We start from the raw sequence: 14,311 nt of genomic DNA, 5'->3' as shown, positions 1-14,311 counted from the left end.
ATTGGAATGAAATGAGACCACCATGAAACTATAGAGCATGTATTAGTCTACAGACAGCACTGAAACAATCACACATCCCATGCTCTGTGGCACCACAGTGGTGCAAAAACCTGCTTGAAAAACATGGATCTTCATGAATTTTGCACTAAGTTACCCCAAAATCACCATCAAATCACAGCTCAGGGTGGAAAAGGGTGGGTAGGGATAGGAGGTGGTAAGGGATTGCTAGGGGTGGGGGAAGGTGGCAAGGGGGTAGGGTGCCCCATCAGGCCCTCTGCGGCCCAGGGAGTTCAAAGGTGGGCAGGGTGGGGGCAGCTCCTGCCAGGCACAGCAAGAGCTTCCACACTTCGGCTCAGCCTGGCAGGGAAGCTCTTGCCAGGCACCCCCATGCCCCACTTACTTCAGTTGGCCAGGAAGAGAAGCAGTGGGGGGCAGTGTGCAGGGATGGGCCCAGGGGGGCTGTGGCAGGTTTCTTGAAGGGCTGCTCCCACAGGCTTCCAAACTCCCTGGCCTGCTGCCCCAAAGGAGTAGTAGAGGGGATGGGAGTGAGGGTGGGTTCAGGGGCCCATGGCAGGCTTCTGGCTGGGCTGTTCCACCTTGTGAAGGGGCAAAGGAGGAGGGGTGTGGGGCAATGATCTGCCCCCCACGTGACGTGAACAATGGCTGCCTGGGGCGTTTGTCCCCAGGCTGCTGCATGGAAGTTCCACCTCTGCTGAGGAGGTACCGTCTGGGTGACAGTATAAAATTCTGGTGCCACTGTAGCTGGTATTATAAACCCTACATTTTTGGAATCTGTGCTGCTTTGAATGGTGATCATAGGTGATAAAGTGCTGGCAACACAGACAGAAGAATCTAATTACAAATACAGCCATGATAATCTTAATAAAGAATTTAATATAATGAAACAAATGCCTCACTGGTCTTCAACTGTTAAACATAAGATAACATGCAGAAAAATCACCTGCGTGTAATACTGTACTGAAGATGAACTGCAGCTTATAGGAACCCTGGACAGGGTTAGGAGGAAAACAAAACCTTCACTATCAATCTATCTATATATAAAGCTAACAGTGACTTTCTTAGGTCCGATTACCTGCCCGCAAGAGGGAGGAACGTCATGTGAAAATTTGGGGGTGATCCGTCCAGCCATTTCGGCGTTAGGACATGACTAACAATTGCCACAGCAACACGTGGCCGGGCCCCGCTAGTAAGTATATACAATACTTGACTGGGCAACAAATTCCATGCAATGCACTTGTTACTTTGGTCGAATCCCCACTGCCGTCTTAGCCAGGTTTCAGAACACAATCTAACCAGGTTTGAGGGATGAACTCCCCATTGCTTGCGTGGCAGATTCCGTTTCTGGCGCTCGTTCTCCCCGTTAATCCGCGTTCCAGCAGAACCTGGTTGCAAGTGGCATAGACCCCATTAACACGGTTCAAAGCTGATCCGAGGGGAGGGATGAGGGTTGAAACCCTGACTCGTTTCCTGCCCTGGAGTGTGACGCGGAATTCGGGCAACCAATCAGCGCTGCAATGAGCACGCAGCCTTTCCTTGGTTTTGTTTCTGCTTTTGCAGCAACTTTGAATCGTTAATGGTTTACACAGGTAACAATTTACTTTGAATCGTTAATGGTTTACACAGGTAACAATTAACTGTTTGCACAGTTAAACAGTTAAACGTTAAACTTGTACACACTGTTTTTTTTTTTATCACGCCCCTACAATGCAGTGGGAAAAGGTCCCACCTCATCAAGGCATGCCAGCCAATCAGGGGAGACCAGCGAAGCGAGCTCGCCTGGTAGTGGGGATTGCTAAGAGTTCTGCAACCGGGTGTGTCTGCTGTGTGCTTGCTGCGGTGGGGAGGGAGAAACTCTGATGAAGAGGACACGGTTTCACAATGAACAAGGTTTGGATCTGCGTGCAAATTTCAAGTGGGGATTCGACCAATTAGAGACTAAACCTCTGACAAGTATAAATTACAATGCATTTACAATCGGGATAATACCCCCTTGCAATGTAAAAGTGCGAACTCCAGTGCAATCCTTTACAGACATAAACACTGTCAAACAAATACAAACAAATCACCCCAAATGTGCCACAATTTTGCAGCAATATCTTTGTCAGGGAGGATAAATAAATGCAGGCCTTGTTTACTTCCTAGAAAATGGTGATCATGACATAGACATCGTTTTCCCTTAGTCAGGCCCCCAGCCAAATGATGCGATATGCAAGGACCTGAGACAGGCAACTGGATGGTATTGGTATCCCTGCGTTTCTTTACTAAATCTCTTTAGGATTATGCAGTCTAAGGTATGGTAAGAAGATATGCAATGTGAAACACAAAATACAATGGAAAGTACTCTCGTCTAGGGGTGGTTTCACATTACATCCTGGTTAGAAAAGAATACAGAATGGTCAATCAGAATCCAACAGGCTTTGGTCCAAATGTTGCTTCATTTTGCAGCTGTACTCATCAGAGTGACTTATTTTCTTTAACATTTCTTATGTTTTCATGTTGCTAGAGTCCTGAAGTAATCTAACACCATTTATGTACGTGTATGTTACATTAGGTAATCAAACCCAATGTCTTTGAAGACTGAACGTTTGTTAGCATTAGTCCAGACACAGGAAACATCAGCGCTTATAACAGTTTTCGCAGGTGGCACTTCAGGAAGGCACTTCAGAAAATGAGCAATGGCTAAAGCAGCTTAAAGTACCCTTAAATTGCAGTGATTCACTTGCATTTGTTTTCATGCAGATGACATGAGCCTAAAGCATTCCCAATTCATAGTCCCAAAATAGAAAAGTGCGTGTTGTTTTGTGTTTTGCTGGATCTTTCAGTTTTTATACACACACATTGAAACCGGTGTCACATGTACTAACTAGCTACAGATTTACAAAGAGGCCACTCAAAAGTCTATAATTATTTCTTTGGTAGATTTTTCCATTTTAACATCACATAGCAAGAATAGTGGATAGACATGATTATTTACAGGAAAAAAATTGATGTAATTCCTTTTTTTAATGATTATCAATTGATTTAAAATAAAATGAAATTCACTGAGGTGTCAGAATTCCATGGACTTGGCTTTCTTCAGTTTTTCTCTTAGTGGGCCAAAGTCATGAAGTAACTTTCAGCTTACCTTTTCAAAATAAGTTGGGACACAATTCTTTTAAAGCAAGCGGGTGAGCAGTGTAAGGAGAAACTCATGACTTGTGTAGGTTGCTATCTATATACATGCACTAATACTGTACCAGCACTAGCACATATTTTCTAAGATTGTATGAAACTGTATGAAGCTGCAGGAGGCGGAGCAGCAGTGGCATAGTGGTTAAGAGCAGGTGCATTCTAATCTGCAGGAACCAGGTTGATTCCCCCGCTCTGCCGTTTGAGCTGTGGAGGCTTATCTGGGGAATTCAGATTAGCCTGTGCACTCCCACACACGCCAGCTGGGTGACCTTGGGCTAGTCACAGTTCTTCTGAGCTCTCTCAGCACCTGAGCTCTCTCAGCACCTACCTCACAGGGTGTTTGTTGTGAGGGAGGGAGGAAAAGGTGTTTGTAAACCCCTTTGAATCTCCTACAGGAGAGAAAGGGGGTATATAAATCAAACTCTTCTTCTTCTTTATAGTAAGTCAGACTATTGATTCACCAGGCTCAATATTGTGACTGGTAGTAGCTCTTTAGAGTCTTAGGCAGAAAAGATCCAACTCTCCACACATACCCCCACCCCCCTCCACCCAGAGATTAAAGGGATTCAGCCAGAGGCCTCTGCATGCAAAGGATGCACTTAAACACTGCGCCATGTCTCCTCCAGATCTATAGAAGCAACCACAAATATAGATGAAACATAAAAGACATTCAACATTTTAATTGCTTTTCATTGTCTTATAACAAAACTGTTTTTAGACAGTTTTCCTTTGCCTCTATATTCATTTCATAGTTGGAAGCTTGTGATTGAGTATCCATGCTTGGGAGTTCCATGCATGGGAGTTCTCCTGCATCCTCTCTGTTTGTTCATCGACTCCCAGAAAATCATTCATTCAGTCATAGGGACTGTGCAAAGGAGCAGTCATGTGAGTCAGTTGGTTGAGGTGAGGTGGGGCAAAGAGATGAACCTATGAAGTTGTTCCTCAACCTGGGTCGCAGAATGATCTTTGAATGATCTTTCCGAGGGTCAGAAGAGGCAGCAAGAACAGAGGAATGCAGGAAAACTCCAAGTTCCATGCGCAGACTGCTAAGATATAACCCCGAGCAGCAACCTCATCTTCCTTAATAGGGTAAGCTAAGGGGAGTGTTTCTGTTGTCACCAAGTAAGGTTTTTAAAAGCCTCACACCTCATGGCTTTGTCAAAAGAACTAAAGTATGACTGTTATGGCAGCTTAATTTTGGCAGTCAAAAGATAAGGCAGGATTCCAATTTAGCAGGAAAACGTACCCAAACATAACCCCTAGGGGGATATTCATCATGATCAGCTCTGCCTTAATAATGATAATTACTTGTTCTGACTCAACTGAAAGTCTACAGAATATAAGTCTACAGAAGTGAGAAATAACAGCTAACACTAATGGTGGAAAATTTCGAACTAGCATAGCTTTGGGCAGAGCAAACCAAAATGCTCATAAACTCCCAGGGGCAACTAATATGTCATTGCTAGGAACAGGACACAGAGCCAGAGTGACAATGGTATAGAATTAGTATGACAGAGCCAGAGTGACAATGGAATTAGTTTGACAGTTTTTAGCACAAGAAGCAAAGAGTTCTACAAAAAGTGGCCACTAGCCATAGTGACTAAAGGGAACCTCCACATTCACAGGCAGTAAATGTCTAAATAGCAGTGCCCGGAGCAACTCAGGGGAAAGCCTCAGCCTCTAGGCCCTGTTTTTGGCCCTTCAGATGAGCTGTGTGTAACATGATGCTAGATAAGATGGACCACTAGTCTGACCCAGCAGGACTCTTCTTACCTTTGTAAAAGTTAATATATTGATGATGTGACTCAAAGACAGCAGAGCAGCTAGTGAAAACTGGGCTTACAATCTGTCTTGGGGAAACACTGCTGTGGAAATTACTTGTTGCATGATTTGTATTCAGCAGGCATAGTTCCCGGTTGCCCCCTTTCCCTCTTGGGCCTGTGTTGCTGCCAGAGACCTGGCTGTTGACAGTGTGGACCCCGGAGAAGATGCCAGTCACCTCCTGTACTTCTGATGGCTGTAAATGAGATGAGCTGTTGGGGTGCATTGGGGCCCTCTTCACTGCTCTGTCCCAAGCAGTTGTGTGGATGGCTTGGCTGGAGCAGTGCTTGTCGTCATTATTTTGACGAGAGACAATTTCAGGTACTTTCTTGGGAGAACAATTCATAGATGTCAGAGTAAAGGTGAGACATTGGGAGACACTGTGCAATAGATACAAATTTGTGTATGTGTTGTCTTCTTAATGAATGGCATGCCTCTGTCTAAACGGGAGGCTTCTCTCTGATTCCATCTTCTCTTCCTGTGGCATGGCCTTTGTGTTTTCTCCCCCTCCCTGAACTTGCAAGAAGCAGGACACATCTACAGGTCTCTCCTGTACAGCCATACAATCATAAGTGTGGACAGATTATAATCATAAATGCTGCCAGATTAGCAGTTCATTTGTAATAGAGATTAGTATCTCTTAGATTTTCTCTCTTTTCCACTGTAACATGGGTGTGAATTGAATACCTTGAACTGAATACCTGAGTTCTCTGCCTTGATAAAAGTAAGTTTTATCTTTTTGGAGTATACTTGCTTGAAGAGTGTTTACAGCAGGATACCATGCTTCCCAGACTATGCAGCTATTATCAGAGGCATAGCTCCAAGGGGAGGGGGGTGCACAACGGATTGGGCACATGCCCCTGTGGGGGTGTGGTGAGGGTGTTCCAGGGGCATGGCGAGGGCGTTCCAGGTGGGACGGGGCGTACTGGGGCAGGGGGAGGACGTGCCGGTGTACCGGACGCTTTCCCCCCTTGCTACACCTCTGGCTATTATAGGCTCATTCCACACATGCAGAATAATGCACTTTCAAACTGCTTTCAGTGCTCTTTGAAGCTGTGCGGAATGGCAAAATCCACTGGCAAACAGTTGTGGAAGTAGTTTGAAAACGCATTATTTTGCGTGTGCGGAAGGGGCCATACATACAATTTCTAACATACAGGTCAATCTCCATGTAAAAAAAAAGTGGGTATGCTATAAATTCAGAATTCCAAAAAGAGTGTGTTTATTATTTTACCACAACACCTTCTTCACAGCCAGTACAGCTACCCTAGTAAGATGATATTGCTTAAATACTGCAAATTAAATTTCATAGGCTAAAAGTTGTTATAATATAAGTTTATAGTCCTATACCATCTTATTTCTTCACCAAGGTCTCCTTTTTTGAGATAAAGTTTATAATGCTGCCCACTAGTGATGAGTAAGCTTCTGACACTGAGGATTTATCATTACATGCTACAAACCTTTTCCCAAATCTTTAGCTTAATATCTGCTATGAACAAAACATCAGTTCCATTTTAATAGCCTCAGGAGCTGCACTTGACAAGGGCTAATTCTTCTAAATTTATCTGTAAGTTTTGTTCTATGGAGCTTTGGGCTAGCCTTATAGGTGCTGTTAAGGGACAACTGAATAATGCTAATGTGACAGGGAAATAGTTAACTTGATGGTATACTGTTGTAATTCATTCTTTTAAAGTATTATTACACAATTTTTAGTTCACCACTCACCTGAACCAATTGATTAATCAGTAGGTTACGTTAAAATGTTTGTATATCACCCCATTCTAAATATATTTCACAGATACTGAAAGAAGAGAGTGTGATAACAAGGCAACTTTCAGGCCAAATGGAAAGTCTACCTTTTATATTTCCTGTTTTCATACTCTATGACATTCATGTGCCAGATGTAAAATAGCAAACCTTTCCAGACATTTTTTATGATCATATCTTTTTTGTAACAACTTGAGTGCAGAGATGGAGACTCCCAAAATGCAAGGGATTTTCAGAATGCAGAACCAGTCAGTGCTTCAATCAATAGAATGATGTTATCCCCTTCTCAAATACTTCTACTGGTCTCACTGGTGCTGACTATGGACTTTTTCTGCCTCCAGCTGAAAAACAAGAGCTACTGAGAGAAGCTAGAGACAGAGCTTGCCAAGGGTTAGTGTGTATACCAATTTCAGCTGTCAACCTGCTCACCTTCACCATCAGTAGAAATAGGTGTGTGTGTGTGTGTGTACACACATCTGTTCCTACTGCAGCTCTCTCCCCTTTTTACCAGTCATATTTCAGATGTATTGGTGGTAGTGAAAAGTGCTGTCAAGTCACACCTAATTTATGATTATCCCATTGGCAAGAGATGTTCAGAAGTGGTTTGCCATTATCTGCCTATGGCTGGGCTGAGAGAGTTCTGAGAGAACTGTGACTGGCCCATGGTCACCCAGCATGGCAACTGTAACATGGATTGGTGAAAGCCACACAAATGCCAACCCAAAGTGCCAGTCTTCCTAGTTCTGATAAACACTAGATTAGGCGATTAAACCTGCTTTGGCATTGTACTCTTTTAAACTAGAGATGAGAGGTCTCATAAGAATAAATGTTTCTCCATGTAAAGTACCTCAACAATAAGACCAACAGTGCAGTCCTGAGCAGAGTTACACCCTTTTAAACCCACTGTCTTTTTAGAGTTGCCATCTCCAGGTACGGCCTGGCAATCTCCTGGAATTAGAACTCATCTCCAGGCAACAGAGATCAGTTCTCCTGGAGAATCGCTTCTTTGGAGGGTGAACTCCATTATATTATATTCCACTGATGACCTGTCTCTTACCAATTCCTCCCTCCCTAGGCTCCACCTCTAAAATCACCACGTATTTCCCAACCCAGAGTTGGTAACCCTATTTATTGGACTTAGAAAGATATAACTCTGCTTAGGGGTAGCACTTAGAATGTCAAAGACCTGACTCAGCCTTGTCTTGCTAATTTTCTATGTGAAGGAAGGTATTTTGTATAGAAAAAACATTCAGCCACGTGGACCCTGGCCTGCAGTGTGAAGTGGTGAACGGGTTTATTGTATCATCAGCCGTTTGTAAGAATATACCTTTTACCTGAAGGCTGCGTCATTAGTTTTGCACAATCAGTAGAGATCAGCAATGCTGCCACCTGTTTCTCTCTGTAACACCATGTTAATAAAAATGTAATTGGCTAACAAGAGTCATAAACATTAAGGAAGTTAAAACCTGTTTAGCTAACTATCCAAATAGCAAGGTTTTATAATCTGCAATGCAGGAGTTGTGTGCCAGACTGGTTTGCATGTTCTGAAATGGACTAATCAAAACCCTGTGTGAATTCTCTCTATCCTTTAATATCTTTAATAAACCAGACCCAACGGGAAGGGGGTAAATATTTGACCCAGTCTATGCTTTACTCCCAACAAGTCTCTGATTCCAGAAACAAGTTGGTCTTTGATGGAGGAAGATGCAATAAAGCAAGAAGGTGGACTTTACATCTCCTTGCCTGTGCGCTCCATTCTTACTTCAAAACTGACACCCAAACCATATCCCACCTCCCTTCACGGATCCTGGGAAAGGATCCTAGCACACCAGCTGGGAATTGTAATTGCCTATAAAACAGGGATGTTTTGGGGACTGAAATGCTTTATAATTCTTTGGGTGATTTTTTTTTTATAATTCATCCCAGCTGGGTGGAAAACATTTTCCACTGAAAAGAAAAAGAAATAAAGGACAGAATAAAATATCTGAACAGGTGTAAAAGTGATGATTTGGAAAATGAATCATATAAATGTAAGCAAATCAAATGTGAATAACATTTTGGCAAACATTTATTCTCAAGGCATTTTTCTTTGATGTGGTAAGAAGAGGATTGGCATGAGGCACCAAGTTTCCCCTGAATTAGGTGTACTTTTAGGACCTTTTGTGTATGGAATTATCAATTTCATTTATTTACTTTCTCAGCCTACACTGGTCCAGATGCCTAGGAAGCAATAAATTGAAATACACAAACATAATCAAAATCAATGTTAAAAACAGCATTGAAACCACACTTGAATAATTAAAAGGCAGTGGCTAGCTGCCTAATTACTAATATTGTATAGAAAAAAATGGGGATCTTTTCAAGGAGAAAATTCCATGGTATAGAAAAGATCCTCCTCTTTATAATCATGTATATGTACCCAAAAAGATGGTACTTGCAGGGAATAGTTTTTTTTAAAAAAAAAAAACCTCAAGTCTACTTATGCCTGTTCTCTGTTTGTGCTACTTTGTGATCCTTCTTTCTCTGCATATGACAAAATAAATAAATTGTCACCTAAACAGTTCTGAAATGAGGGTTGGAAGATTATGAAACTGATTCTGGAAAGGATGGTCACTATGAAACGAATTTTTTATAGATGAGAGAGAGACTAGCTTTTGTATCCTGGCTGTTCTATTGCACAATGTCAACAAAGTGTGTTTCCTTTCTGCATGGCAGAGCCTGGCAACTGGCAGGAATAATTAAATCTAGTGAGTTGTCAGTGAGACGCTGCTGTTGCTGCAGGGTCATCTCAACCTGGCTGGATAACCAGCTACCTGTAAGTGGCACCAATATTGATATGCAAAGGCTGAGCAGTTGTTTACACCTAGAACCTTTTGTCCAGTTAAGACAACCACCATAGATCAATTTGGGACAGAAGAGACTCACAATTGTGTGTATTGGGTACTGAATGAGTTGGGGTGGGGGGGAGAGGTGATGTTTCTTATCAAGCTTGCTCAACCTGTCCATTAATAAATCAACAAACTGCCACAAATAGAGCCATGTAGACCCATATAGAAAAGTTACAATAAATAAAATTAGGTTCTGTTTTCTAGGGAAACCCACCATCGTGTCCTGGACATTCCAAACTCCTTGCCATTTCAGGACAGGGTGGGGAAAGACATGGCAGAAAGTATGAGCAATATACTAAAAAAATGCACATCCACAAGCAAATTGGGTTGTGACTTATAGCCGTGCAATTTCCCAACATAGGCCAAGATCACAATAATGTGAGAAAAATTAGATTATTTAGATGGCCCAGAGCAATATCAGCCTCTCAGTGTGTTTTATTAGATAATATAGTGCAACGTTAACAAATGAGACTTTCAACAAGTGCTAACAACAATCATCTTAATGAATGGTCAGTGTCACCTTATCGATTCGCCTAAGGGTGGTATGTGGGATCATCATTTACTATTACAAGATTGTTTAAAAGCTTTTTTGCATTATTAAAACTTCTGGGCTGTTTCCCCTGTACTTGTGAGTACAACACATGTAAAGTTTTGTACTGAAGGATTTGAATAGATCCTTGTAATCTCGAAAATGGAAATGATAAATCTAGTCTGATATGTTATAATAACGCGTAAAATTTGATGTGGGTCTGAGGACTGGTTCGTGTGGGAATTCTACGGCACCTGCTGTTCTTCCATCTGTCTACCTATACATGGCAGTCATGAAGCCCTGGACTAGTACAGCCTGGGTTGTGTGTGTGAACAGAATATTTCATGCAGTCTTATGCATGCTTACTTGGGAGTAAATCTTTTTGCAGACAATAGAATTTATGAGCAAAGATACATAAGGTTGTCCTGTTAGTGTAACCCCCATGCCCAGAATGGGTTGGCCCAGAATGGGTTGACCCAGTAAGGGGTGGAGACTCGGAGCAGCAGAGAGGCTGAAAGAGCTCTTTTGCAGAAGGACAAGGCTACCAGACTCGGACCTTGATTTCTATAAGCCCTTAACACCTTGTTAAGGGTTTTCTTTTGTGGTTGTAATGGGTGAGAGTTCTCCTGGAAACCTTCATCATGTTGCAACCTGTTCATCAAGCCCTTGGAGTCTTGCAAAGAAGAATTTGGACTTGGCAATATCAGTAGACTGTAAATAGAAGGACTTGAAATGCAACCTGAACAGGACCTTGAATTGTAACGTTAAATGTTGATGTTTTAAAAGTGTTAATTGTAAAGAAAAGTAAACCATTTTGTTGTTTAAAAATTGTTGTTGCAACTCATTCCAAGTACTGCCCCACAGAACCCACAAGCTGAGGTTACATTAGCTTATTTGTTTCAATGAAGGGTCATAGTTATAATGAATCAACCCAAAGTGGAGTGAATTCAGGAACAGAGGGAGAGAAAGGAAGAGAATAACAGGATTTCTTGTGGTGTCTTCAGCATGGTTCCCTTTCCTCAACTTGTAAAAAACAAAACACACCACAATCCCAGTTCAATGGCTCAATGGCTCATTCACAAAATGTTACCATCTGTGAACTAATACAAAACATATAATAGTAAAAATTGCTTCTCATAAATTTAAGCATCATTTTGTGTTTCTTTTGTTCACAAAATCCATCAATTATCTGTGCTAATTTTATTTTCACATTCATTTCACGTTCAATAGATAATATGTCTAAATTACAAAGACTCTTTTGTTCCAAAATCTTCGTCATCTGTGCTGTTTTGAAACTGTTCATACAACTGTCAGCTCATCAAGTGGTGTTGTTCTTATTGTTAGAGAGATGGATCTGGTAATGGCTGGTCACAACTGCAAGTAAAGGTCCCTCCTCTCTGACACTGAATGCATTTTCATCCATTTAACCTCTCTTTCCCATCTCTAGTCTCTCACGATTCCCTCTGGTATCTACTTAAGTGGCCCATCTGTCCTTTGAAAGCAGTAGCAGTTACATGTGGTCACTTCCACACAAAGATTTTCTTTTGTGCCCCACCAAATTACAATAGTTCTTCTGGAAGCTTCCACGTGACTTCATCATCTACTGGTTGTCCTTCTGGATTTTCTCTCATTCTGCAATACTCTTTCCCAAACTGGTTTTAGTACAGTATGATCTTTTAGAAAAGATCATACCCAAAGTGGATATGGGGGAAATGTGGTGGGGAGAGTGCAGATCAGGGACCATCTTGGTGATTCTAGGATCCCAGGCAAAACTCGAGGAGGAGGCTGCATAATTACTGGACTCAAGGAGCAGGATATGGTCCCTGTGACCTTGCCACACAGCTAATAGTTCCCCTTGGCATTACCTGAGTGAAGCCACTGCCTCACCAACACCAGAGCCTCTGAAGTCACAGTGATGGGTTCAAAGCAGTGGCTGGCAATCAGCTGTAGAACAGAAGGGGGGGGGGGTCCTGCCACCCTACACAATCAGCTGTGTGGGATGGAGATCTGGCAGTCCTGGCTTGAGCAGAGCAGCAGTTTAGTCCACTGGCTGCAAGGAGGTCAGCACCCTCCAGCATAAAGCCTGGGGCTACTGTCCTGCGTTTAAGACTGCCCCTGGCACAAATTTCCCTACCTTGAATGGTAAAACTTTATAGCAGATACACCTAATACCACTTTTTAAAAAAAACTAACAAAAAGCTCAGCAGAGGTGAGGGAGAGAATAGTGGGCATGATAGGAAAGAATGGGGAATTGCCCTGTATGAATCATCTATTGCACTGTGAATGCCTTTGCATTTGTAGCAACAATGACACTAAAACAGTGAATCACTGCCACGCAGAAGCAACCTGGGAATCAGAAAGAGGACTACATTCTTTTAAGCAGCAAGCAGTTCCTTTTGGCAACTTACAGCCCTCTCTTAGTTTTTCTGGGAAAACTCACAAATAATTTGCAGCATACAGAACCTTCAGAGGACATTGAAGGTATTTAGGATTTGCCTTGAAGGAGACAAGACTTTAAGAATAGTTAGAACATCTCTAAAATTATATTGCATCCAGGTAGCATCTTTGAAGGAGAACAAATATGAATCCTTATCTAATGTGGGACCTGGTCATGAATGAAATTCATCTTGTGGGATGAAAAGGAAATGCAGTTTACGGCAAGTAAACTCTGGGCAATGTTTCTTCACCTAATGTGGCTCCTGGACTTTATGTCCTTGTTTCCACCTTGTAATTATGAGTGCAGCTCATATAGTACCTCCTTAGACCAACCCTTTATAGCTGAATATACCTGACAACAGTTTGGAAGTGTTTAATGAGACTCATAATAGAAGCAAACCAGTAGATGGTAAGACTGTCCTGGGCCATGAATGTTGAAGAATCAGAAGTAATAACACTAAATAGTACTGCACTGTTTAACAATAGCTTCTCATACTTAGCTCAAGTATTGTTCTAGGAAAACAAGAAGTTGCCATCTTTGCCCTAAGAATGTTGTTATGAGAAAAGTTGGGTGAAGATTAAGGAATGATGTAATGGGCTGAAGCTACTAAAATTTAGAAGAAGTCCACTGACCCTAACAAAATGTTTCTGACTTGGACCTCTGTCTTCAATGTTCAGCCTCCCTAATATGGAAGAAGGCATTGGGATTCCAGCTACAGATAACACTATCCCAGAGCGTGCCACTGGCCTCATAGATTTGTCATATTGTCCAGTTAGAAGAGTTCTTTAGGACCTCTGGTCTTGGGGGGGTGGGGGTGGAAAGTGCCATCAAGTCAGTCAGCTCATGGCTATCTCATAGGATTTTCAAGGCAAGAGATGTTCATAAGTGGTTTGCCATTCCCTGATTCTCTGTAGCGGCCCTGGCCTTCCATGGTGGTCTCCCATTCAAATGCTAAGCAGGACTGGTTCTGCTTAGTTTCCAAGATTGAACAAGATTGGGCTAGCCTGGGTTATTCAGGGGCTTTTACACATGTGTGGTCTCCTTCACATTGAGTATACTTTCCATTCCTGTTTGCTGGGCTCCAGCTGGCTTGCAAGCTGGAGGTGGGGCTTGGGAAGGTGGGGCCATGCCCCCAGGGGGTGGGGCATGTTCTCTCCACCTGAGCCACGCCCCCCCAAACCCATCCCATTAAAATTCTATACCTACGTCCCTGGGCATGACCCACAGCAATTAGCAAATGGCTGCAAGGAAGGTGCAATAGTTGCATGATGGTTACTGAAATATCACTTTTAGTAAATGTAGATTTGATTAAAAGAAACGGTGACTAAAATTGGCTAAAATTGCACAGGTATATGCTTTGAGTTGATTGTACAGGAAACATTCCTGTGTAGCAACGCACACTTCCGAAATATTTAACTGGAAAAAATTATACCGAGAACTGTGAAAACCTAAATTAATCCTTGCAGATGTTATTCCATAATGGCATGTAGAATAGAATAGTGTTGAGAGATTGCCAGCATCCATCTGCAGCCGACCATGATAGTCATCATTTCGCATTCCTGTAAAACTGTACTCCTTCCCCATCCCTTTTTAGGTCATCATTTTTACAGCCAAGCCCATTTCTTCATGCTGAGTTCATCAGCAACATATTTAATAATAAATTGTTGATGTTTCACC

This window comes from Sphaerodactylus townsendi, linkage group LG07 (genome assembly GCF_021028975.2).
Source record: "Sphaerodactylus townsendi isolate TG3544 linkage group LG07, MPM_Stown_v2.3, whole genome shotgun sequence".
Lineage (NCBI taxonomy): Eukaryota > Metazoa > Chordata > Lepidosauria > Squamata > Sphaerodactylidae > Sphaerodactylus > Sphaerodactylus townsendi.
The sequence above is the reverse complement of the archived record's forward strand: the minus strand, read 5'-3'. Positions refer to the sequence as shown.